At 41.1% G+C, this 27,592-nt stretch overlaps 1 protein-coding gene across 2 annotated transcripts in view; it reads left to right on the forward strand.

Annotated features, from left to right (window-relative positions):
* Nucleotides 1–27,592, forward strand: part of ank2b (ankyrin 2b, neuronal) — a 359,605-nt gene that overhangs the window by 18,801 nt on the left and 313,212 nt on the right. Inside the window, exon 2 of one of the 2 annotated variants that reach the window (XM_060933349.1) lies at nucleotides 25,756–25,815. The exons of the other annotated variant lie outside the window; for it this stretch is intronic. The gene's annotated coding sequence lies outside the window, so the exon portion shown is untranslated. The remainder of the gene's footprint in view (nucleotides 1–25,755; nucleotides 25,816–27,592) is intronic. 2 annotated transcript variants of the gene reach the window in all.

The raw sequence follows: 27,592 nt of genomic DNA on the forward strand, positions 1-27,592 counted from the left end.
TATGGCCTACCTAATGGGAAATAGGAAATGGGAACTGTAGCTAAGCTAGTAGCATTGTAACTTTGTAACTCTCATTCTCTTGTATACAGGACATACAGTATGGGGCCAGTGGTAACTCAGCATGAAGTCAAATAACACTAGGCTTTTCGAGAAACTGTGTGCCTGAATAAGCCTTTTATATACACAAGTTAGTATTCTTTATTAATAACATTCCATAATTTCATGGGCGGGGTGGCACACTGGTGTAGTGGTTAACGCTGTCGCCTCACAGCAAGAAGGTCCGGGTTCGAGCCCCGTGGCCGGTGAGGGCCTTTCTGTGCGGAGTTTGCATGTTCTCCCCGTGTCCGCGTGGGTTTCCTCCGGGTGCTCCGGTTTCCCCCACAGTCCAAAGACATGCAGGTTAGGTTAACTGGTGACTCTAAATTGACCGTAGGTGTGAATGTGAGTGTGAATGGTTGTTTGTCTCTGTGTGTCAGCTCTGCAATGACTTGGCGACTTGTCCAGGGTGTACCCCGCCTCTCGCCCATAGTCAGCTGGGATAGGCTCCAGCTTGCCCATGACCCTATACAGGCTAAGCGGTTACAGATTTTATATATATATATATATATATATATATATATATAGGGGCGGCATGGTGGTGTAGTGGTTAGCACTGTCACCTCACAGCAAGAAGGTCCTGGGTTCGAGCCCCGTGGCTGGCAAGGGCTTTTCTCTGTGGAGTTTGCATGTTGTCCGCGTGGGTTTCCTCCACAGTCCAAAGACATGCAGGTTAGGTTAACTGGTGACTCTAAATTGACCGTAGGTGTGAATGTGAGTGTGAATGGTTGTCTGTGTCTATGTGTCAGCCCTGTGATGACCTGGCGACTTGTCCAGGGTGTACCCCGCCTTTCGCCCGTAGTCAGCTGGGATAGGCTCCAGCTTGCCTGCGACCCTGTAGAACAGGATAAAGTGGCTACAGATAATGAGATGAGATGAATTTCATGGGCAATTTCCATCTTGGAGCTCCAGTGTTCATATGTGTCTTATGAAATATTAAAATTGAGGGCGAGTCTGGAACCCCTTACCAAAATATAATATACTTTTGTTTTTAAGTGTACTAAGAACACGTGACAGAGGGATGGACACATCAGTATCAACAAGCAGATTTTGCATCCAGGATATTAGTTTTTTATTCATAGATCATCATCTTCTTCTTCCTTTGTCCAGCACTGTTTCCAGGTCAGAGTCCACGAGGACCCTATTGATCCCTGTTAATGTAGATTCAATATCTAGAAAAAGACCAAAACCCTTCCATGTTACTTATTGAATTTGGCAAAACAAAAGCCTTCATTTGGTACGTAGTGATGTTTAAGCTTAAACATAATGGTGCTTCACAGTGTTATGATGTACTTAGATGCCATAACTGATAGAAATACAGTCAAGCCGGAAAGTCTGCACACCCCTTTCACTTTCTTCAAGTTTTATTACGTTACAGACTTATTCTACAATAGATTGAGTTCATTTTTTTTGTCTCAAAATTCTACACAAAATAGCCCATAATGACAAAGTGAAAGCAAGTTTTTTAGAAAATATGCAATTTTATTTTACTGACAAAAATAGGTTTTTTAGGGGTTCCATATCTGTACACACCCTTAGCCTAATACTTGGTTGATGCACCTTTGGCAGCAATTACAGCTTCAAGGCATGTTGGGAAAGAAGCTATGAGCTTGGCACACTTGTTTCTGGACATTCTTGCCCATTCCTCTTGGCATATCCTTGCAAGCTCCGTCAGGTTGGATGGGGAGTATCGATACACAGCCATTTTCAGCTCCTTCCACAGATGCTCAATTGGATTCAGGTCTGGGCTCTGGCTGGGCCACTCAAGGACATTCACAGGCTTTCTCTGAAGCCAGTCCTTTGTTCTCTTGGCTGTGTGTTTCAGGTCGTTGTCATATTGGAAGGTAAACCTTCACCCCAGTCTGAGGTCCAGAGCGCTCTGGAGCAGGTTTTCTTCAAGGATCTCGGTGTACTTAGCTGCATTCATCTTTCCCTCTATCAAGACTAGTTGCCCTGTTCCCACTGCTGAAAAACATCCCCACATCATGATGCTGCCACCACCATGCTTCACTGTAGGGATGGCATTAGCCAGGTGATAAGCGGTGCCTGGTTTCCTCCAGATGTGACACTTGGTTTTCAGGCCAAAAAGTTCAATTTTGGTTCCATCAGACCAGAGAATCTTGTTTCTCATGGTTTGAGGGTCCTCTAGGTGCTTTTTGGCAAACTCCAAGCGGGCTGTCATGTGCCTTTTACTAAGGAGCGGTTTCCGTCTGGCCACTCTACCATAAAGGCCTGATTTGTGGAGTGCTGCCTGAATGGTTGATCTTCTGAAAGGTTCTCCCATCTCCACAAGGATACGCTGGAGCTCTGTCAGAGTGACCCTTGGGTTCCTGCTCACCTTCCTGGCCAAGGCCTGTCTTCCCCAATTGCTCAGTTTGGCCAGGTGGCCAGGTCTAGGAAGATTCTTGGTAGTTCCAAACTTCTTCCATTTACGAATGATGGTGGCCACTGTGCTCTTTGGAACCTGTAAAGCTGCAGCAATTTTTCTGTACCCTTCTCCAGATCTATGCCTTGACACAATCCTGTTTCTGAGGTTTGCAGATAATTCCTTTGATCCCATGGCTTGGAGTTTGCTCTGACATGCACTGTCAACTGTGGGACCTTATATAGGCAGGTGTTGGCAATCCCCAATCATGTCCAATCAACTGAATTTACCACAGGTGGACTCCAGTTAAGTTGTAGAAACATCTCAAGCAGTATCAGTGGAAACAAAATGCACCTCAGCTCACTATTGGGTGTCATATCAAAGGGTGTGCACACTTGTGTACATATGATATTTTACATTTTGATTTTTAATCTGGGCTCTCCTTTAGAGACAGGGTGAGAAGCTTGGCCATTCGGGAAAGACTCAGAGTAGAACCACTGCTCCTCCACATCAAAAGGAGTCAGTTGAGGTGGTTCGGGCACCTTGTTAGGATGCCCCCTGGATGCCTCCCAGGGGAGGTTCTCTGGGCATGCCCCAGCAGGAGGAGACCCCAGGGCAGACCCAGGACACGCTGGAGAGATTACATCTCTCGGCTGGACTGGGAACGCCTCTGTATTCCACCAGAAGAGCTGGTGGAGGTGGCCAGGGAGAGGGAAGTCTGAGCTGCTCTGCTTAGGCTGCTACCCCCGCGAACCGGACCCAGATAAGCAGCAGAAAATGGATGGATGGATTTTTAATAAATTAGCATAAATGTCTAAAAACCTGCTTTTACTTTGTCATTATGGGCTATTTTGTGTAGAATTTTGTGACAAAAAATGAACTCAATCTATTGTAGAATAAGTCTGTAACGTAATAAAACATGGAGAAGGTGAAAGGGGTGTGCAGACTTCCTATCACATGGTCCAGACCTGGAATCTGGAATGGTACAAGTGCTGTTTTGAATAAACTTGTAGTACATTTCAATAAACTATTTTGACTCTTGAAGTGTAAGGCGTTAAACAGGCAGTACTGAGATCTATTCATTTCTGCTTACTGCTGAATTTTTTATACATACAAAATAGATTACTATCTATCAAAGACAGCTGTAATCCACTCCTATATTCCTTTCAGAAACATGTGAAATTATTCATGCAGCTTTTATTTAGCCTGAATTGATTGTGATGACAAGCCTCTGTGTACAATTCAATCTTGGCAAGCAGGCAAACATCGACCAGTAAAGCCAAGGGAGTATAGCTAGATGATGTGTTGCTCTATGCATGTGTGTGGGTTCTTTTCTTTTCAATCCCAAGTGCAAAAAAGCGGCTTGTCTTCATCCGTGAGAGGTGATCTCGCAGGATCTCAAACCCAATTCTAGATTCCCTATTTCTTCAATCTGCAAGGAAATCCTTTCACACTGACTGACTCCAGGACAGATTTAGTTTGCCAGCAGCATGATGCATTCAAGTAACTCTGTGAAAAGAAACACTGTGGCTCATCCCACATGCTGCCCTGTAGACTGACCCGAGACTCACAATGGGCCCCAGACCCACAATATTTTTGCTCTGATGTTTATCGGTTTTGTAGAAACTTCTCATCTCATTATCTCTAGCCGCTTTATCCTGTTCTACAGGGTCGCAGGCAAGCTGGAGCCTATCCCAGCTGACCACGGGCGAAAGGCGGGTCACACCCCGGACAAGTCGCCAGGTCATCACAGGGCTGACACATAGACACAGACAACCATTCACACTCACATTCACACCGACGGTCAATTTAGAGTCACCAGTTAACCTAACCTGCATGTCTTTGGACTGTGGGGGAAACCGGAGCACCCGGAGGAAACCCACGCGGACACAGGGAGAACATGCAAACTCCACACAGAAAGGCCCTCGCCAGCCACGGGGCTCGAACCCGGACCTTCTTGCTGTGAGGTGACAGCGCTAACCACTACACCACCGTACTGCCCTTGTAGAAACTTGTAATGTACAAATCTGTAATACTTTTCCTTATCAGTAGGTACTCTTATCAGTAGTTGTTCTGTCTGCTTAACAACATTCTAATAATTAAGAAAACATCCTTCAAGTGCAGATTATGGAAACTATTCATTGGGTGCTGTTTTTGCGAAGAATCTTTCAGGGCAGTAGCTAAATTTGGAAGGTATTATCTTGTGCCCTCAAGTAATTCCACCAGTCACCCTTCATTCACTCTGTCACACACAGGCAGGATGAACTTTGGCCTCCTCTGTGCCTCCATTGTGCTTCGATTGGTAAAATTATTTCAGCTTGAATGAAGTGTTTTGCAAACAGGGATTGGTTGCTTTGTATTACACATAAATCCTAGAATATGTCAAATAATAGTGCTTTAGGTATTTAAGAGAGAGAGAGAGAATTCTTTGGAACATGAGTTTGATCATCCTGAATAATTACACTAAATATTCATTATTTATGGCAGTTGTATTGATTTGCTCTAAGTGCTGTCCTAGAATTACATGGCGTTTGTCCTGTCCACTTCATTGCAGCATTTCACAATGTGTAAGGATTCAACAAACTTTTTTCAGTGTTTGAGCTTGCAAAAAGGACTTGTCATAGATTATACTACATATTGATTCACAAATGACATGACTGACGGTATTTTTTAGTCCACATCTCGAAATGTCCATCATTGTCCAGGTCACTTTCGTCCTCTGTTTAGAAGTGAATTAAGGCGCGTAGACTGCACTACAATTATAGAGGAAACTTCGTAAATACACTTTTATCCTTCTCCTTGCATTTCTTCTGACATTTGCAAATCGGAGACTAATAATTAGACTAATCATGCTGCTCTGAGTTATCTGTTCTGAAGCTTGTCTGCTCTTTTGCACTTAAATGAACAGTTAAAAATTGGAAAAACTTTGCTTTTTCCAATCTTGAACTGTCTAGTTTGAGTGAAACTATGTCTATTCTTGTTCTTGGCTTACAGGAGTGCAACCCAATGTGGTCTTCTGTTGTCGTAGTGTACAGATGTTCTTAATAAAGTGGACATTAAGTAGATGTGATGTGTGGACTCTTTACGCCTGTGCCTCTATAGGGGTGTTCACACGGCACATATTTGCATCGATGCTGCACCGATGTATTTTGTTGCGATGTATCTTACACCGGTGTAAATTTTGTGGAGCGTTCACACATTACAAACCTGCTTACTAGAGAGAAGCGTGTTAGCACTGGTGCAGCCCCACTTGCGTTCACATGGCAGTTTTTGCGACCGTGCTATACGATAGTAATAATGCGGAAATGAAATATGCGCATTTGTGAAAATGTACTTCCTTTTCCCGGTTGTCATGGCATCACCAAGCGCCGGGAAAACAACGTGGATGAAGACACCAGTGTTCCCAGATACTGCTGACGTTTTCCAGCCCAAAATATGTTCAAATCCGCCAAAATGCACTTAAAACTGCCCAATCTGGCAACACTGGAAGACACGCAGTTCTGTTTTTGTTGATATTCGCCATTTTGGAAGCGCAAAATACCAGGATGCAAATTATGCAATGCCCGTATCTAATCAACTCTCCTCACGCGTAGCGAGTCTACCCCTGTAGCGTTCAGACGTCCCGTTTTATATCAGTGCTGCCCCACAAACTAGCATTTACTCCGGAGTAAATTTCTTAAACCACCTCCCGAGCAGGGTTAGATTTGCACCGGTTTAAGCAGCTTTCAGGGGCTACACCGGTATAACTTTGTACCGTGTGAATGCTCTACCGGGGCAGCCCCGGTGCTACACCGGAGTAAAAGTTGCCATGTGAACACCCCTAATGTGGTGGAAGTATTATGTTTTCAGGTTGTCCTTTCATCCATGTTCTTCGTCTGAGATTCTTGTTAACACAATATCTAAGGAACGATTGGTGAGTCAAGGTCACAGCAAGGGAAAATGTTTGAAAAGTTTGAAAGTTTTTCTTAACTATCTACCTTCATGTTTGAAGTATATTTTAAGGGTATTTTCAAGGGTTGGCAGCAGAGTCTTCTCCATTAACACCGTTAGCAACAAAATCTACAAACCCCATTTCTAGAAAAGTTGGAATATTTTCCAAAATGCAATAAAAACAAAAAAATCTGTGATTTGTTAATTCACGTGAACTTTATTTAACTGACAAAAAGTAAAAAGAAAATATTTTCAATAGTTTTACTGACCAACTTAATTGCATTTTGTAAATATAAACAAAGTTAGCATTTGATGCCTGCAACACACTCAAAAAAAGTTGGGACAGAGACAAAATAAGACTGAAAAGTTTATAGGATATTCAAGTAACACCATTTTGGAAGATTCCACAATAAGCAAGTTAATTGGTAACATGATTGGTATAAAAGGAGCAGCACCAAAGGCTCAGTCTTTTCAAGCAAGGATGGGTCATGGCTCATCCCTTTGTGCCAACATTCGCTAGAGAATTGTTAGTTAATTCAAAAAGAACATTTTTCAACACAAGATTACAGAGAATTTAGGTCTTTCAAAATCTACAGTACATGATATTGTGAAAAGATTCAGGGAATTTGGAGACATCTCAGTGTGTAAAGGGTAAGATCAGAAACCACTGTTGAATGTGCGTGACCTTCGAGCCCTTAGGTGGCATTGCCTGAGAAACCGTCATGCTAATGTGACAAATACAGCCACAAGGGCTCGGGAGTACTTCGAAAACTGTTGTCACTTAAGAGTCCACTGCTGCATCCAGAAATGCAACCTGAAACTGTATTACACAAGGAGGAAGCTATTCATCAATTCTAGGCAGAAACGCTGCTGATTTCTCTGGGCCTGAACTCATCTCAGATGGACTGAAAGACAATGGAAACATGTGCTGTGGTCAGATGAGTCCACGTTTCAGCTTGTTTTTAGGAAAACTGGACGTCGAGTTCTCCGTGCCAAAGATGAACATGACCATTCAGTTTGTTCTCAGAGAAAGGTGCAAAAGCCAGCGTCTGTGATGGTATGGGGTGCATCAGTGCCCACGGCATGGGTGAGTTGCATGTGTGTGAAGGTACCATTGGCACGGAGGCATATATTGGGATTTTAGAGACATATGTTGCCATAAAAGCAATGTCTCTTCCTGGGAAGTCCATGCTTATTTGAGCAGGACAATGCCAGGCCTCATTCTGCACAGGCTACAACAGCATGGCCTTGTAGACACAGAGTGCATGTGCTTGACTGGCCTGCTGCCAGTCCAGGTCTGTCTCCTATTGAGAATGTATGGCGCATCATGAAGAGGAAAATCAGACAACGGTGACCACGGACTGTTGAGCAGCTGAAGTCTTGTATCAAGCAAGAATGGGCAAAAATTCCAATTGCAAAACTGCAACAATTAGTATCCTCAGATCCCATATGATTAAAAAGTGTTATTAAAAGGAAAGGTGATGTAACACAATGGTACTAATGCCTCTGTCCCAACTTTTTTTGAGTGTGTTGCAGGCATCAAATTCTAACTTTGTTTATATTTAAAAAATACAATTAAGTTGGTCAGTAAAACTATTGAAAATCTTTTCTTTGTACTTTTGTCAGTTAAATAAAGGCTCACATGAAATAACACATCACAGATTTTTGTTTTTATTGCATTATTTTTCAAAAATATCCCAACTTTTCTTGAAATGGGGTTTGTACTTGGTAATTTGTCATGAATAACTAAAATATATTTTTGGATTATTTCATTCATAAAAATTGGACTTTAATACTGTAACCTTGATGGCTTATTTATGAATGAATCATTAATTACGTCTGTATTTTCCTTCTCAACCTTTTCACTTAGAAAATAAAGTAGTAGCGACACTTCTTATAAGTAAATTAAAAGTTCCAATAAACAACAGGGCAAAACATAATGCTTTAACTCATTTCAGATCTTCACATTTATGACTTAGGCCCTGTCCACACGGCAACGGATTCAGGTGACTCCGATACAATTGCTTATCATTTAGGCCTGGCGTCCACACGGCACCGGCATTTTGTGTGCCCAAAACGCATTCTTTTTGAGAATGGGTTCCAGAGTGGAAAGATCTGGCAACGTTGCCGTTGTGAAGTCGTCTGGATGAGTAGAACGTATTTGTTTACGATGACGTCACAACCACATGACTGTGAGTGCTTCACGCCGGGTAGAAGTGTAACGAATATCACCAGGATATCACCAGGAAAAAGCCTTACAGAGCACTAGTGAGAGTGAAACACGAGCTTGGATATTATTATTATTATTATTATTATTATTATTATGTTCAGTGTTAGTTCACAGTAGTAATGCAAGAAGCAGAATAGTGACAGTAATAGTGAAGCAAAAACATGCAATTGTACAAACACTGCAGCTCTACAGCAAAATATTCATTTATGAAATGGTCTGATTCTTAACACCAGTAGTGCCAATGATCTTCTCATTGCGATGCGATGCGAGTTGTCAACAAATCCTATAACTTGGTTCATGAAACGCGCTTACAAAATATTTTCACTGTGAATATTTATTGTGTAATGGTGCAAAGTGAGAGAGAGAGAGAGAGACTCTGCCCTTAGGGCAGAGTCAATCCCGCCAGCAAAAATAGGGAAAAAAAGGAGCGATCTCACCTCTTCAGATGTTGGTTTAAGTCCGACAATACATTCCTCAAAAAGGGCGTAGAGGAGCAAATTAATCCATCAACGTGTAGCATTCAATTTATTCCGGACCATTAAAGACGCCGCCTTCCGCGTAGAATCATACGTCATCCTCGCTGCCATATTGGATGGGTCAAAGCGGAGAATAAAGATTCATGTGCTGCGTTTAACTGTACCAACAGGTTTACCGTCCAAACGAGATCACATGGGATTACCTTTCACAGGTGAGAAACAACAAATTAATCCATCAACGTGTAGCATTCAATTTATTCCGGACCATTAAAGACGCCGCCTTCCGCGTAGAATCATACGTCATCCTCGCCGCCATATTGGATAGGTCAAAGCGGAGAATAAAGATTCATGCGCTGCCTTTAACTGTACCAACAGGTTTACCGTCCAAACGAGATCACATGGGATTACCTTTCACAGGTGAGAAACAACAAATTAATCCATCAACGTGTAGCATTCAATTTATTCCGGACCATTAAAGACGCCGCCTTCCGCGTAGAATCATACGTCATCCTCGCCGCCATATTGGATAGGTCAAAGCGGAGAATAAAGATTCATGCGCTGCCTTTAACTGTACCAACAGGTTTACCGTCCAAACGAGATCACATGGGATTACCTTTCACAGGTGAGAAACAACAAATTAATCCATCAACGTGTAGTATTCAATTTATTCCGGACCATTAAAGACGCCGCCTTCCGCGTAGAATCATACATCATCCTCGCCGCCATATTGGATAGGTCAAAGCGGAGAATAAAGATTAGCTGGGTTTAACTGTACCAACAGGTTTGCCGTCCAAACGAGATCACATGGGATTACCTTTCACAGGTGAGACTGGAAAAATAATTTTCATTGTATTTGGTCATTATAATGTAATTTTACAAACAGATTTTCCTGACTTTGTGGCTAATATGAAGTCTCGCGCATAATAGTTTATGCGCATGCGTCCTTACTTCTTCTATTATTCTGGTGTCTCCGAAGGGACCGTCTTACAGCGCCCCTAGAGGTGTGGCATGTGTATTGCATCGTTTTCAGCAAACGTTGCGTTGACATATGGACCTGATATTTTACTGATTGTTGCCCATTTGGACGCAATATATTTTTAAATAACATCTCGTTGCCGTTGTCGTGTGGATGTAGCCTTAATGTGGTTTGTGTGATTGCTCATGACTGTGCAGAATAGACTAGAATAGAGATGACCCCAAAGACAAGAAGTCAAAAGGTCAACTCGCATTACTCACACACTTAACACACTTTGTCATTCAGATCCATAGTGCATGACAATAATGTGTTCACATTACCTTAAAACCACACTAATTGCTTTTACTGATTTGCCTGTCTCATTCACTTAAGAGTCGAATGTCAAGCTGCCCGTGCGCTTACATTTGGTATGATTGAATCACATTACATACAAACATAAGAGACCTTTTCTTTCTACTTGGCAGTGGATATGAGCATTGAATAAACTCTCTCTCTCTCTCTCTCTCTCTCTCTCTTTCTCTCACACACACACACACACACACACACACACACACACACACACACACACACACACACCATTTTTCAATCTGAAAGGGACAGACTGGTAATCCAATGAAAGCCAGGAGCCAGTACAACAATAAGATTAGTGTTTTCACAAAGATACAGTATGGCTAACTGACAGGACTGGGAAATGGCAAGCTTGTGTGTGGGTTGGACCTGTATGAATGATTACCGGGCAGACATTAAAAAAAAATAACTGTTTAGTGTTGTGCCAAATAATTTCTTTTATCTAGTGACAAGTATTGAAATGCTAAATCTTTCACAGATAGCCTAGATAGTGTGCCTCTGGGAAGATGGTGACATGAATACACAGCACTGTATGAAGTGGAGTAATACAATAAATACACAGAAATAGTATATAGTTAGCCAAATAGTAAAGCAATGGCACAGGGAGCAACCATACAGTCACCATAAATGTTTAGGGCTGAGCAGAATGACTCAGCAAAAGTAGACCATCATAAGCAACATGAGCAGCATGCAAATAGAGCAACGTGTGAAGAACATGTATACCTTATAAGCCTCTTGCCCCATTCACCACTTCTACTTGCTGAAATCTTCCCTTTCTGTGACTTGCAAATATTCAGCCTGTAAATAAACTAGCATTTACATTGATGATTACATGCTGCTTTTTTGCCAACCACCCTACATTACATCCATCCATCCATCCATTATCTGTAGCCGCTTATCCTGTTCTACAGGGTCACAGGCAAGCTGGAGCCTATCCCAGCTGACTATGGGTGAGAGGCGGGGTACACCCTGGACAAGTCGCCAGGTCATCGCAGGGCTGACACATATGCCCCTTTTCCACCAAAGCAGTTCCAAGGCTGGTTCGGGGCCAGTGCTTAGTTTGGAACCGGGTTTTCTGTTTCCACTGACAAAGAACTGGCTCTGGGGCCAGAAAAACTGGTTCCAGGCTAGCACCAACTCTCTGCTGGGCCAGAGGAAAGAACCGCTTACGTCAGCGGGGGGGCGGAGTTGTTAAGACCAACAACAATAACAAGACCGCGAAAGGTCTCCATTTTTAAGCGGCGAGAAGCAGCAGCTGTACAAACACGAAGCCATCCATTATTATTATTGTTGTTGTTGCTGCTGCTGCTGCTGCTTCTTCCGTGTTGTTTTTGCTTCGATATTCGCGCCAAGGTTTATGCAAACGTAGCGACGTAACTGACGTATACAGCGACGTAACTGACGTATACAGCGACGTGATGACGTGGCTTCCCTTAGCACCGTGAGCTATGGAAAAGCAAACTGGTTCTCAGCTGGCTCGCAAGTTGAACGAGCTGTGAACCAGCACTGGCCCCGAACCAGCCCTGGAACTGATTTGGTGGAAAAGGGGTAATAGACACCTACGGTCAATTTAACGCCACCAGTTAACCTAACCTGCATGTCTTTGGACTGTGGGGGAAACCGGAGCACTCAGAGGAAACCCACGCGGACACGGGAAGAACATGCAAACTCCACACAGGAAGGCCCTCGCTGGCCGCTGGGCTGAACCCAGAACCTTCTTGCTGTGAGGCGACACTGCTAACCACTACACCACTGTGCCGCCCCTACATTACATTTCTGTTGTAAAATCTTTAATATTATCAAACTTAGCTTTGGAAAAAAATCCAGCACCTTGGTTTTTTAAAAAAATGTTTTTGGCTCTAACTATATAGTTAATTGGGTCATATGCTACTGGCACTACAGAGACAAACCGAAAACTCATCATCACTAAAATTTGATTGAGGACAGGCTGCTGGATTGTATCTGCCTGACAGAATATTTTGAAAATAATCAGATTTTCAGGACACAAACCCAAGAGACAAGTCAAGTTGCTAATGACTGTTCATGTTATATTTCCAAGTCAGTTCACAAATAAAACTCATAGATTTTCTTTCTATATGAAAAAGTGAACAGGTGAGCTATCACAGAACTGGATGCTTTGAATGAATGCTTTTCCATCAGTTTCATTGCAGAAGGTATGATGCCACATTAATAAAACTTCAGCTCGGCTGTTTTTATGCAGTGCCCCATTACTATAGCAATGAGGAATGTGCACATTTATTTCCTACTTGTGCACAGGCATGTTTTTGAACAGCTAATCTGTCCCAGGTTTTAGACTGTTAGTATCTGGGTTTTTAGAGATTGTTTCACAAAGCATGAAAGAAATGTTCTTTCTTTAAAAAAACAAAAAAACCTTCTATTCTTTACACTGATGCGAGAATAATTGTTACACATAGTTACAGATTAAAATAAAGGTTTATTATTGTTATTACTTTTGAGGAGCATCAAGTGCAATTCGAAACCTTTTCTTCAAATGCTGAAAAAGAAAATGAAATCCATGTGTTCATTTTTGTTTCCTCGCCCATTCCTGTCATATTTTCAGACTGATTTTCTTCTTTCCTGCTTGAAACATTAGTGATGCAGAAGTGAAAATATGAACAGTGTGCAGTGTTTATGCATCTTTATGGTCAGGATTATTTTATAGATGACTATATTCAGATGTAGTAATGATAAAAACTTGACTATTCACACATGAAGGCACACACACGCCCTATTCCCTACAGAACAAGAATAAGACATTATCCATGCTTAATGGGGTGTCATTTTTTCCATGGAAAAATGATTTCTGCTCAGGCTGACCAAGTTGGTGATATGAATAATTCATGTCTTATAGGCCACTGTATCTCATGTTTTGGTGATAATTTTTTTGAAGCATAATGTGCAGTACTGTGCAAAAGTCTTAGACACATGTAAAGAAATGTTGTCGACCAAAAATGGCTTAAAAATGAAATGTTTCAACATTAAAAAAAATGCTATAAACAGCAGTAACCCTTAATAAACGAAACAAAGTCAATATTTGGTGTGAGACGACCCTTTGTTTAAAAAAATAGTAGTCTCAGGTACAATGAATGCAGTTTTTTTAAGGAAATGAGCTGTAGGTTTTACTGAGCATCTTACAGAAGCAGCCACAGTTCTTCTGGACACTTTGACTGTCATACTCGTTTCTTAATTTTGCACCAAAACCCAGCAGCCTTTATTATGTTTTCTTTTTTAATCTGAAAAGTGCTCGCTTATGTAATATGCTGCTCAGATACAAACTTTGTTCTGTAACGTTTAATTTTGTGCTGGAAAATGAATGTTTGGACTCTAAAATGTTTTTGTACTGACTCGATAATGTAGAAGTCATAAAATAGAAATCTATAACAAAGCTTGTATGAAAAAAATAGGGTGCCTAAGACTTTTGCTCAGTGCTGTATGTAATTATAATAGTTTGATTTTACTGTAAAGAATGCTGTTTAAACACACACACACACACACACACACACACACACACACACACACACACACACACTAAATCAGGATACAAATTTATGATGATTTGCATCAATGAAATAAAAAATGAATTGCGATAATTATCAGGCTGTGTAATCTCTTTGTTTTTCCGAGCTGTAATTGCACTGTACAGACAGCAGTACAATAGAGGGAATGCACATGACTCCACCCAAGGAGGAAGTAACTCAGCTCTAATGCTGCAAAAACGCACACAAAAAAAAAAACAGATCAAGAATGGAAAAGAGCTTTTGTGCGATTGACTGCACAAATAGATTTAATAAGAAATCGCAGCTCTCTTTTTGCAGACTGCTGAAAGCTATGCAAAAGGGAAGCAAAGGAAGGTAGTACAAATGTTCATAAAAGTTTATTAAGAAAAAAGCCTGTCCATCCCTCCATCCATTATCTGTAGCCGCTTATCCTAGGGTCGCAGGCAAGCTGGAGCCTATCCCAGCTGACTATGGGTGAGAGGCGGGGGACACCCTGGACAAGTCGTCAGATCATCACAGGGCTGACATAGAGACAACCATTCACACTCACATTCACACCTACGGTCAATTTAGAGCCACTAATTAACCTAACCTGCATGTCTTTGGACTGTGGGGGAAACCGGAGCACCTGGAGGAAACTGACACAGACATGAGAACATGCAAACTCCACACAGAAAGGCCCAGTCGGCCACTGGGCTTGAACCCAGAACCTTATTGCTGTGAGGCGACAGTGCTAACCACTACACCACTGTGCCACCAAAAATTCCTATTTGTTATTAATTTTTTTCATTTTTAATAAAAGGAATATTTTAGTTAATAGGTTATTATATTTTACTACAACCTTTACAAATGTGGGCAAGTAATTATTGTTTGTTATAAAGAAAAGTGAACTAAAGTGTTTTTTTTTTTAATTTAACAAAATGAATATTTAACTTGGTAAAGAATAGGAAAATAAATGTTGCTTTTTTGGTAATAAATGTTTCTTCTTTAAAAAAAATATATTGTGGGAAAATTGAATCATGAACCCAGTATCGTGAATGAAATTGTGAATTGGTTGAATTGTTACATGTCGAGTTAGTAGTAAGTTGAACTAGGAAGATGTGCTAATAAAAGAGTAAATGTTACACTTGACATATTACACAACACCCATATACACAGAGAGAGAGAGAGAGAGAGAGAGAGAGAGAGATCCATTTGCCAATTCTGTGCCATGGTATTGCAGTCATGTTAACTCCACACCCTTCAAACGGGTTTTGTCACGGTCATAGCAGTTCCAGTTTCAGAATTAGAAGCCTTCACACCTTCATGCTATCGAACATACATTTCAGTTTATTTATTTGTTTGTCTGTTTATTACAGATAACATTTCTCTTGTTTTAAATAATATGATGAATTACACTCACTGGCCACTTTATTAGGAACTTGAGAGATGTTGCAATAAGTCATAGGAAAATGGCCATACTGGTCCAAGCTGATGGAAAAGCTACAGTAACTAAATGAGCACTCTTTTCAACCATGGTGAGCAGAAAAGCATCTCAGAACGCATAACAGGCCAAAGCTAGAAGTACACAAATTTTCTATAGGACTTAAGGCCAGAGCTTTGTGAAGGCCACCCCAATATGTTCACTTTTATTGTCTTTAATCCATTTTGTAACAGCTTTGAAGGTGTACTTGGGATCGTTGTCCTACTGGAAGACCCAGTTGTGACTCCGTCCTCATGATGCCAGCTATATTATATGGCCAAAAGGTTGGACAGGGTGGCACGGTGGTGTAGTGGTTCGCGCTGTTGCCTCACAGTAAGAAGGTCCAGGTTCGAGCCCCGGGGCTGGCGAGGGCCTTTCTGTGTGGAGTTTGCATGTTCTCCCCGTGTCCGCGTGGGTTTCCTCCGGGTGCTCCGGTTTCCCCCACAGTCCAAAGACATGCAGGTTAGGTTAACTGGTGACTCTAAATTGACCGTAGGTGTGAATGTGAGTGTGAATGGTTGTCTGTGTCTATGTGTCAGCCCTGTGATGACCTGGCGACTTGTCCAGGGTGTACCCCGCCTTTCGCCTGTAGTCAGCTGGGATAGGCTCCAGCTTGCCTGCGACCCTGTAGAACAGGATAAAGCGGATACAGATAATGAGATGAGATGAGATGAGGTTGTGGACATCTGACCATCCCATTTTGTGGTTCTTCCCCAAACTGTTGCCACAGAGTTTGCAGAACACAGTTGTATAGAATGTTCTTGTATGCTTGTGATGGCCATAACCACTCAGGGTAATATCATCCTACATTCTACCTTTGCACCTTATTAGTTTGCTGCATAATCTATCATTTACAGTCATCTATACGATCATATTCAAATAATTTACATAACACAGTTTGTTTGATTTACAGTTTATTTGCTTTAACCTTACACTGTTTTATATGGCGTGCACAGATTTTAACACTGTAGGGTTGCGAAAGCTAGGTTTGTTTGTCACTAATTATGTATTTCTTTGTTTGAGTTTTCTTTGAATTACCTTGAGCGTTGGGGGCAGTACCTTCCTGGTTGGGCAAAAGGTGTGGCTGAGGGCTGAGGAGACCTAAATCTTGGCGCCTGCTCATTAGGCCGCATCACATCTCACCATGTCAAGTTTCAATTCAAGTTTATTTTTATAGCGCTTTTGCAAAGCAGCTTTACAGAATTTAAATGACTTTAAACATGAGCTAATTTTATCCCTAATCTCTCCCCAATGAGCAAGCCTGTGGTGACGGTGGCAAGGAAAAACTCCCTCAGACGACATGAAACCTCGAGAGGAACCAGACTCAAAGGGGAACCCATCCTCATTTGGGTGATAAGAGACAACGTGATTATAACATTAACAGTTTTAACATGAAGTCAGTTTCGTTGATGTTATAACTCGTCACTGATGGAAACTTGAGCGCAAAACTGTTCATGACAACTGCAGTCCTAAAGTTAGCAAGTCAACTGTAGTCCTCAGCCATAAAAGCATTACTGTAAGTGTCCAGAGCGTCCTCCAAGTGGGACTTTCAACTGTCCATATGGAGCCGTCCTCTACAGGAGCGATGTGATGAGACTCCAACCAGACGTGACTTTCAACTGTCCATATGGGGCCGTCCTCCACAGGATGATGTGATGAGACCATGTGCCCGAAGGGAATTTTGGCTTTAGTTAGTTTTGCTTTGTATCTGTTTGTAGTCAGTATTTATTTTTGTTTACCCCTTCTGTTTTATTTGGTTTGGCCAAGCCACTATATGTGTTCTCTATTGTCTCATTGCGTTAGGTCAGTTTTCTTCAGTTAACATCATGTCAGATGTTTGTAGCTCAAGGCAAGGTATAGTTTGTTGACCTCTTTTATAGGCCTAGTTATTATTAAGTTTGGTCTTTGTAAATTTTTGGGTGGCACGGTAGTGTAGAGGTTAGCACTGTCGCCTCACAGCAAGAAGGTTCTGGGTTTGAGCCCAGCCGTTGATGGGGGCCTTTCTGTGTGGAGTTTGCATGTTCTCCCCGTGTCTGTGTGGGTTTCCTCCGGGTGTTCCAGTTTCCCCCACAGTTCAAAGACATGTGGTTAGGTTAACATGGGGCAACCATGGGCTGAAGTGCCCTTAAGCAAGGCACCTAACCCCCAACTGCTCCCTGGGTGCTGGAGCATAGCTGCCCACTGCTCTGAGTATGTGTGTGTGTGCTCATTGCTCACTTGTGTGGGTGTTCGCTGCTTCAGATGGGTTAAATGCAGAGGACAAATTTTACTGTGTGACAAAGGCTTCTTAAACTTTTTTGGGTAAATAAAATCCTGCCTTTCGAACCAAAAACTCCTGTGTTCTCTTGCCTTGCTGCTTGGTCCCTTATAAGAAGAACAACAACTTTATTCATCACGCATACACTTATGAAATTCCTCTCTGTATTTAACCCATCTGAAGCAGTGAACACACACACATGTGAGCAATGAGCGCGCACACACACACACATACCCAGAGCAGTGGGCAGCCATGCTAACAGCGCCCGGGGAGCAGTTGGGAGTTAGGTGCCTCGCTCAAGGGCACCTCAGCCCAAGGCCGTCCCATATTAACCTAACCGCGTGTCTTTGAACTGTGGAGGAAACCCATGCAGACACGGGGAGAACATGCAAACTCCACACAGAAAGACTCCTGCCGGCCACTGGGCTCGAACCCAAAACTTTCTTGCTGTGAGGTGATCGTGCTAACCACTTACACCACCATGCCGCCAAAAATGTATGGGAACATGAAATGTATGTTGTGTGGAGAAAAACTGAGATTGAATATCTTTAGCCTAGGTGTATGTAAACTTTGGCCTTAAATGTATATATTTCCACCTTGTCAGTTGTGTACTTCATAGCTAAATGTAGCACAGCATGGGTTCAGCTCACTGCTGTGTAAAATAACAGCAACCTACTGTATTTCTGCTTACTACATGCATACTCGAGGCCTGTGACTTATCCTGCTGTCATACATCTAAGTTTGACACTGAAGTGTGAGCAGCAGTTCAGTGCAGCTCAGCTCTGAGTGACTAACAGTGGGGAAAGCATAACTTCAACTATATCTGCCCTCTATTCAACTGTACCAAAGATCTGCGCTGAGTACCTTACTGTGTGGTTTTAAGCTTCTTTGTGTACATACTTTATCTGCAATGAATACAATTCTTGGTTCCTTTCGTGGGCTCAAGGAATTATATGGTTCATAAAAATGTCATGAAAAATATGTTTACATTATATTTTATTTCCATAGGTGGCCCAGTGGTTAGCACTGTTACCTCACAGTAAGAAGGTTCTGGGTTTGAACCTGCTGGTCGATTGGGGTCTTTCTCTGTGGAGTTTGCATGTTCTCCCCTTGCCTACCAGGGCTCGACATTAACAGTAGCCCGATTGCCCGGGACAACCATTCAATAGATTCGGACAACCAGACTCTCACAAATGCTTGCCCGATCGGGCAACTACCCAAATATGTCAACTTGCGTGAAAAACGATGTTTATTCATTCATATTATGATGAAATTCCATCACGATTTGCGATTGTTTGACTCGGAAAGACCGCGTCCATGTTATCATTACGGGATGTTCAACAGCTAGTAGAATTCACATTTGCACATCGCGGGCTTGCAATGCAGTTTCCCATTGCTAATAATTATCGCGTAGTGCATATTCAGTGTTCTATTCAGACCCTCCAAGATTTCGCGATGTTGCGATTTGCAACTTTAACGCAAATTCAACCAATCCCTGCAAATTCAGGGCGGTGTTGCAATTATATCCAATCACCGCAACTTTCCCGCAAATTTGACCAATCGTTGGCGTCATCTTGAGGTGACATCGACAAACTACCTTCCGCCTTACTTCTGTGTATATGTTTAAGAGAAGCAGCATGTGCGCAGTGTTGCCAGATTGGGCGGTTTTAAGTGCATTTTGGCGGGTTTTGAACATATTTTGGGCTGGAAAACGTCAGCAGTATCTGGCAACACTGCATGATGTGTGAGTCAGTGTTTATGTAGGCTTAAATTCTGTTCCTGAAAGTGTGTTATGTTTACAGTGAAGGACTGTGTGCATTTTACATTATTTTTTTACTTAATACAAGAAATTAATGGATGCCAACATTTTTGCCAAAATGGTATTTTATTTTCCATTGTTTAGGCAGCTTCAGCATCATACTGTGAGATTCTGTTCAAATTGTTTTTTTTTCTTCTATGAAGCCTGAGCCATTTATTTTATTAGTTTATAATTATTGTTTAATTTAGTCTTCAGGAGAGACTGCCTGCACACAGTACTAGTATTAATAGTTTTTTTTTTTACATGAAAGCTGAGGCATTTATATTATATTTTAAGGTAACTTCATGTTGTGCTGTGAGGTTCTCTGCACTTTAACTTTTGAACCAACAGGTGCATTTGGATAAGTAAAGCCTATTTTTCTGCATTTTTGTAGTCCTGGTAATCTTTTATATTGGCAAAGTTGTTTATAGGACCATTTCTCAGTGTCTTTGTTTTTTTAATCAATAGTTTTTCAGTAATAACTTAATATTTAACATATCACTCAATTTTAATCACAAAAAGAGAAAAACGCAACAATTTCTCGCAACTTTCACTTCCTCCCGCAATGTAACCGCAACAAAAACCTAAAAAACACCGCAACTTTCATCGCAATTTTTTGGAAACGCCCCCCCCGCAACATCAGACATTTTAGCCCGCAACAATCACAAAAAAGGCCCGTGGAATCCTGGGGGGACTGACATATTGGTATGTCCTTCATTACATGACTAATTACTGCATTACTTGCACAGGGCGCTAGTGTCAGTGCTTGTTGATACAGACAGCGTCTGAGAAGGTTGAATAATAAATAAAAAAATAATAATATGTAATATTTGGGCAACCATGTTCTGAGTTCGGACAACCAGATTTCTACAAATGGTTGCCCGAATGGGCAACCATGTCTCAAAGTTAACGTAGAGCCCTGCCCACATGGGTTCCCTCCATGCAAGGGTTTCCTCCCATAGTCCAAAGACAGGTGGATTAGGTCAAATGGTTATTCTAAATTGCCCATAGGTGTGAATGTGAGTGTAAATGGCTGTCTGTCTCTCTGTCTTATAGCCCTGCGATAGATTGGCGACCAGCCCAGGGTATACCCCACCTCTCCTGAAGTCAGCTGGGATTGGTTCCAGCTTTCCCCCTCCCCCTCCCCCCACAACACACATTTTGCATTTAGATCCATCATCACACAGCACCGTTGGCTGGATAAACCACAGCAGACGATCAATATAAGACAACTCCATCATGTCATATTGGCTCTTAGCTAATGTAACTAATGTTTGGGCAGACTCTCTATCTATTAAATTTGTCCAGCCCAAGGTTTCAGCATGATTTGGTTATGTTTTAAGTAACATGATGGGGTGTACAATTATAAGAAAATAATAATCAATGACAGGGTGTGTGATGTGACCCAACACCCACGAGTCTTCTATCCTTTTCTATAACAGCATGCCTAAATTGTTTTCTTCCTCTTATACTGGAGCTATTGCCTGGAGATTTATTGACCGAGCACTCAGAATATCCAAAAAACAAGACAAAAGGCAAAATGAGGTAAATAAACACAAACTAAGGCTATGAAACTAGAGTATGGCAAGATAACAGGGCAAGAAAAGGAGATGACAAAGAGATAAAATATACAGTGGTGCTTGAAAGTTTGTGAACCCTTTAGAATTTTCTATATTTCTGCATAAATATGACCTAAAACATCATCAGATTTTCACACAAGTCCTAAAAGTAGATAAAGAGAACCCAGTTAAACAAATGAGACAAAAATATTATACTTGGTCATTTATTTATTGAGGAAAATGGTCCAATATTACATATCCGTGAGTGGCAAAAGTATGTGAACCTCTAGGATTAGCAGTTAATTTGAAGGTGAAATTAGAGTCAGGTGTTTTCAATCCATGGGATGACAATCAGGTGTGAGTGGGCACCCTGTTTTATTTTAAAGAACAGGGATCTATCAAAGTTTGATCTTCACAACACGTTTGTGGAAGTGTATCATGGCACGAACAAAGGAGATTTCTGAGGACCTCAGAAAAAGCGTTGTTGATGCTCATCAGGCTGGAAAAGGTTACAAAACCATCTCTAAAGAGTTTGGACTCCACCAATCCACAGTCAGACAGATTGTATACAAATGGAGGAAATTCAAGACCATTGTTACCCTCCCCAGGAGTGGTTGACCAACAAAGATCACTCCAAGAGCAAGGTGTGTAATAGTCTGCGAGGTCACAAAAGACCCCAGGGTAACTTCTAAGCAACTGAAGGCCTCTCTGACATTGACTAATGTTAATGTTCATGAGTCCACCATCAGGAGAACACTGAACAACAATGATGTGCATGGCAGGGTTGCATGGAGAAAGCCACTGCTCTCCAAAAAGAACATTGCTGCTTGTCAGCAGTTTGCTAAAGATCACATGGACAAGCCAGAAGGCTATTGGAAAAATGTTTTGTGGATGGATGAGACCAAAATAGAACTTTTTGGTTGAAATGAGAAGCGTTATGTTTGGAGAAAGGAAAACACTGCATTCCAGCATAAGAACCTTATCCCATCTGTGAAACATGGTGGTGGTAGTATCATGGCTTGGGCCTGTTTTGCTGCATCTGGGCCAGGACGGCTTGCCATCGTTGATGGAACAATGAATTCTGAATTATACTAGTGAATTCTAAAGGAAAATGTCAAGACATCTGTCCATGAACTGAATCTCAAGAGAAGGTGGGTCATGCAGCAAGACAACGACCCTAAGCACACAAGTTGTTCTTCCAAAGAATGGTTAAAGAAGAATAAAGTTAATGTTCTGGAATGGCCAAGTCAAAGTCCTGACCTTAATCCAATCGAAATGTTGTGGAAGGACCTGAAGCGAGCAGTTCATATGAGGAAACCCACCAACATCCCAGAGTTGAAGCTGTTCTGTACGGTGGAATGGGCTAAAATTCCTCCAAGCCGGTGTGCAGGACTGATCAACAGTTACCGGAAACGTTTAGTTGCAGTTATTGCTGCACAAGGGGGTCACACCAGATACTGAAAGCAAAGGTTCACATACTTTTGCCACTCACAGATATGTAATATTGGATCATTTTCCTCAATAAATAAATGACCAAGTATAATATTTTTATCTCATTTGTTTAACTGGGTTCTCTTTATCTACTTTTAGGACTTGTGTGAAAATCTGATGATGTTTTAGGTCATATTTATGCAGAAATATAGAAAATTCTAAAGGGTTCACAAACTTTCAAGTACCACTGTATGAAGAAATTCAGAAGTAGGGGTGGCAGAGTAGTGCAGTGGGTTGCGTTATTGCCAACTACAGCGGCCTGGTGCAATTCTATGCTCAGGTTATAGTCTGTGTATAGTTTCTGTGCTTGTTTGCTCTGTCTGCATGGGTTTCCTCAAGGTGCTCTGGTTTTCTCCCATCAACCAAAAAACATGCCAGTAGGTGGACTGGCTAAATTAATTGCTCCGAGGTGTGAATGAATATGTAATTGTGTGTACATGGTAGCCTACAATGAACTGGCCTCCCATCCAGTATGAATTCCTACCCTGTGCCCAGTGTTCCTGGACCCACCGTGACCATAAACAGGATAAAGCAGTTACTGGAAGTGAGTGAGTGAACCCAGAAGTAACCAGATTTGCACATGAACACACCAATAGAGCTGGATGCAATCGATAATACATCAAGCTCTCAACAACTGACAATAAGTCCAGGGTTAAATATGGCATTATAGGCAAGGCATAACAACAATTAAGCAATTCTAGACTGCCTGATATGGCATACTGTAAACACTGGCACTTGGTGGATACTGTCAGAATTCTGTTTTTTTTTTTTTATTACTGATAAAACATTTCAAAAGGTAGTGGACTTAGACTTTTGGATCCTACGTACCTATTAAATTGCTTTCTTTCTTTCTTTCTTTCTTTCTTTCTTTCTTTCTTTCTTTCTTTCTTTCTTTCTTTCTTTCTTGCTTTCTTTCTTGCTTTCTTTCTTTCTTGAGCAAATTTCATTAAGGCTCAGAACATATGCACAAATACAACACCCACATTAGAGTGTGTTACAATCCGAGGAAGCCTGGGAGAGCTGAGTACCCATTTTATGAATGTCTGGCTTGTGTGTGTGTCTTTTGTCTTAGCCTAGCGGGGGAGGATTAAATAGTATTTTGAAGTCTTGCCATTTCCAGAAAGAAGTACAGGACCTCTGTTCTCTTCTGCCCCTTCCTTTTTTTATTTCCTGTTTTTCTTTTTAGACATCCTTGGAAATCTCCAGCACATTTGTCATGGTATTGTTTCACTGCACTGGTCTTGACTATGCCTTAGTGTATTGCTGGTTTTCTTCCTTTTTATCTCAATAAATTATTTGGCTGAGATGCTTTATCCCTGTGCCCTTCTTTTCTTGTTAGTACAAAAAGCACAACGAATTCAGTCTTGACTGTGTATCTCGCACACTCTTGACCAGGGTCTATTTGTGTGTGAGCGCTGATTGTACACATTTAGTCGCTAAAAACCTCTTTAACCCTTTGATGCAAAACATACGCACACCCCTTCTAATGCACAACATAGGTCAAAAATGACCTGCATTCATTGTCCAGGTTATTTCATGCTGACTGAGTTTTTCTTCGCTCTATCTTTTGAAATCAGTTTATTTTATGATTGAATATTCCAAGTATTCTTTAAATATCTTGTTTTTAATTACCACAAATCATTCGTTTAATTTTTTCTTTCCTACTTTATGAACAAAAATACTTTTTATATTACTACACATGGGTCATTCAAGTGTGATTTAAAATTAAGTGTCTTAATACTATAATAATAATTTGTTTCAAGTAATTACTTTAGCAGTGAATGGGGCCAGTTATTTATTTATTAACTATGTAGTTAACTAAGCCAACTACAATAAAATTAGCTAACTAAAGTAGAATATGTCAACAGCTCGGTAGCTAATAGTAATTACTTGTAACTTTCTGACGAGTAATCTACTCACTCTCAAGGTAACTTAAACATAATCAGTTTTTTTCTAAGGTAATGTTAGAACAATTGAAAAACATTACTTGCATGTATAAGATGGGCAAAGGGCGCTGTGCTGTGCTGAGCTGTGAAATGTCTGACACAAGCACAATTCACAGTTCCCACCAAACGCTGGAGTAAATGCATGCAGGTCGGTTCTGACCCATGTGTGTAAACTTGATGTAGAATTACAAAAGCTGTGCTTGTTCATAACTTAAGAAAGGAAAAATAAAAATGATGATTTGTGCTAAACAAAAACAAGATATTTACTGCATATTTGGAAAAGTAAATGACAAAATGAATTGATTTCAAAAGTATATCATAGAAACACTGAGCCATACATGAAATAACCTGGAAAATGAATGCAGGTCGTTTTTGACCCATGTTGTGCATTAGAAGGGTAGTGGTACAAAAAGGGTTTTTATTCAAAAAGTAAGAAAGGAAAAAATAAAATAAGTATGTATGACGATCAAAAACAAGTTAATTGAGGAATACCTTGAATACTGAATGATGGAATTAATTTATTGCAAAGATATAGAAGATAAAAACTCAGCCGGGTCACTTTTGACCCATGTTTTGCATCAAAGGGTTAAATTATTAGATTGGGTTTTAGGCTCTACAGTTTTAAAATTCCTCATTTTGCTGCCAGAGCAGTGAATTTCTTTTGCATTTGATGCTTAAGACCATTTTCACCTGAAAGAAAAGTAACACAGCAGTTTCCCATCAAGGAATCTCTGCTTTCCTTGTTCGAAATAAGACACTTTCAGTGATGTGAGAAATATAATTTGTGTGGAGTTCAATTAGATTAACCTTGATTTAATGATTGTGTCTAATGTCCAGATTGATGTGCTTTGCATGGCAGATTGACAGACAGATGTATTGTTGCAGTGCCAGAAGTCGTTCTGTTTCATTCATTAGTTACGCTTTCCGAAAATGTTCCTTCTTGTATTGATCGTATCTTCCAAATCCTATAAAACCAGAATAGCTCGAGAGGTTCAGTTACTTTCTGTGTTACTGTCAAACTATAAATGTGATAATTGCTGGAGCTCATATACGGCAAAAATCTAACTTTGTTTTCCTCTCTCTCTCTCTCTCTCTCTCTCTCTCTCTCTCTCTCCCTGTCTCTCACACACACCTAAACCTAAACATAACCTCAATAACCTAAAAGATTTTGGTTCCTTCAGGTTTCCTTATGGGGACAACACAAAAGTCCCGACAGGATCAAAACTGTCAGATATTCAGATATTACACAGACACAAACACACTTTTCTAAAATGCTTTCAATTTCCTTTTCTCTCTCTTTTAGGTAAGTTCAAAGATGGAACCCTGACACTGTTCCTCTTCACCAAATGCCACAGTGACTGAGGTATTGTGTAAAATACCCTACATTTTGAGACACAGTCAAAATTTGACAAATATGAAATGCTGGTTTAATAGCACACACAACTCTATCATTCTGCATGTGAAAAAGTATGATTTTTGATTCTCCTCTGTGCACTACATAATATTATAATCATGGTAATAATCAGAGGTGGACAGTAACGAAGTACATTTCTACTAAGTACACTTGTCGAGTATCTGTACTTTACTTAAGTATTATTATTTTTTAAAACTTCTGACTTTAACTTCACTACATTTGAAAGGCAAATATCGTACTTTTCACTCCACTACATTTCTATCAAGGTCCTCGTTATTCGTTACTATGAAGTGGCTTTGAAAGTGGATGGTTTTTTTTTCTTTTCTAAAACGTGATGGGTTTTTTGCAGGTGACACTGAGACAGCCGATCAGTAATCACTAGGGTCACGTCACGTCCATAGACTGTATACAATCAAGTTCAGTGATTTCTCAGCAATGTTATTTGAACTCGATCAGTTGATGGCAGAATGAACGGAGGCGGTTCTTTTGGAGAATGCATGCACCCATGGCTATAGCTGGAACCCATGTTTCAGTTTTCTGCAAGGATTAAAGATTTGTTTCATTTTAAATGTTTGCTTTGTTTGCCGAAAACAAACCACATCACGTCCTACAAAAACTCGCCGTCCGACCTGCAGAAGCATATTGAGGGATGTAAACGTTTTATTCCAAGAGAAAGCTTGCAATGAAGTTGTCCGTGCTTTTAGAGCTAATGATAATGTTGCAATAGCTGTACAGTCTGGTTAGTCAAATGACTTTCTATGGATTTGCCCGCCAAGTTGCCGTAGTCTTGTCCACGGCTAACATTTACACATAGCTAGTTAACTTGGACACTGTTAGTTAGCATGTAAACACAGAGTTACGCTAACATGAATAATGTTAACTTATCTGAAGTCCTTTTAGAAACATGTTTTAGCATAATCTTGCCAAATAAACAGAATGTAGAAATCTTTCTTTTCTAGTCGCGTTAGAGACCCAATATGATTTTGAGTTTGAAAAGAGTTTGCTAGCATGTCAGGTGGAGTTTCACTGACTAGCTAGCTTAACGTTAAACCAGCATGATGGCACAGCATGCGTTCATTTTGTGAATTCACAAAATAATCCAGTCGGTTGCTTCAGAGGCATTAGGTTTTGTAAGCGTTGTGGCAATAATACAACAATGCGTTAACAGAAAATGTACTTTTAATCTCATCTCATCTCATCATCTCTAGCCGCTTTATCCTGTTCTACAGGGTCGCAGGCAAGCTGGAGCCTATCCCAGCTGACTGCGGGTGAAAGGCGGGGTACACCCTGGACAAGTCGCCAGGTCATCACAGGGCTGACACATAGACACAGACAACCATTCACACTCACATTCACACCTACGGTCAATTTAGAGTCACCAGTTAACCTAACCTGCATGTCTTTGGACTGTGGGGGAAACCGGAGCACCCGGAGGAAACCCACGCAGACACGGGGAGAACATGCAAACTCCACACAGAAAGGCCCTCGCCGACCACGGGGCTCGAACCCGGACCTTCTTGCTGTGAGGCGACAGCGCTAACCACTACACCACCGTGCCGCCCTGTACTTTTAATACTTAAGTATTTTTAAAAGCAAGTACTTCAGTACTTTAACTCAAGTAAAAATTTGACTGGACAATTTTCACTTGTATCGGAGTAACATTTGACCAGTGGGATCTGTACTTTGTCTTAAGTAATGAAGTTGGGTACTTTGTCCACCTCTGGTA

Source organism: Neoarius graeffei, chromosome 1 (genome assembly GCF_027579695.1).
Source record: "Neoarius graeffei isolate fNeoGra1 chromosome 1, fNeoGra1.pri, whole genome shotgun sequence".
In the NCBI taxonomy this organism is placed as follows: domain Eukaryota; kingdom Metazoa; phylum Chordata; class Actinopteri; order Siluriformes; family Ariidae; genus Neoarius; species Neoarius graeffei.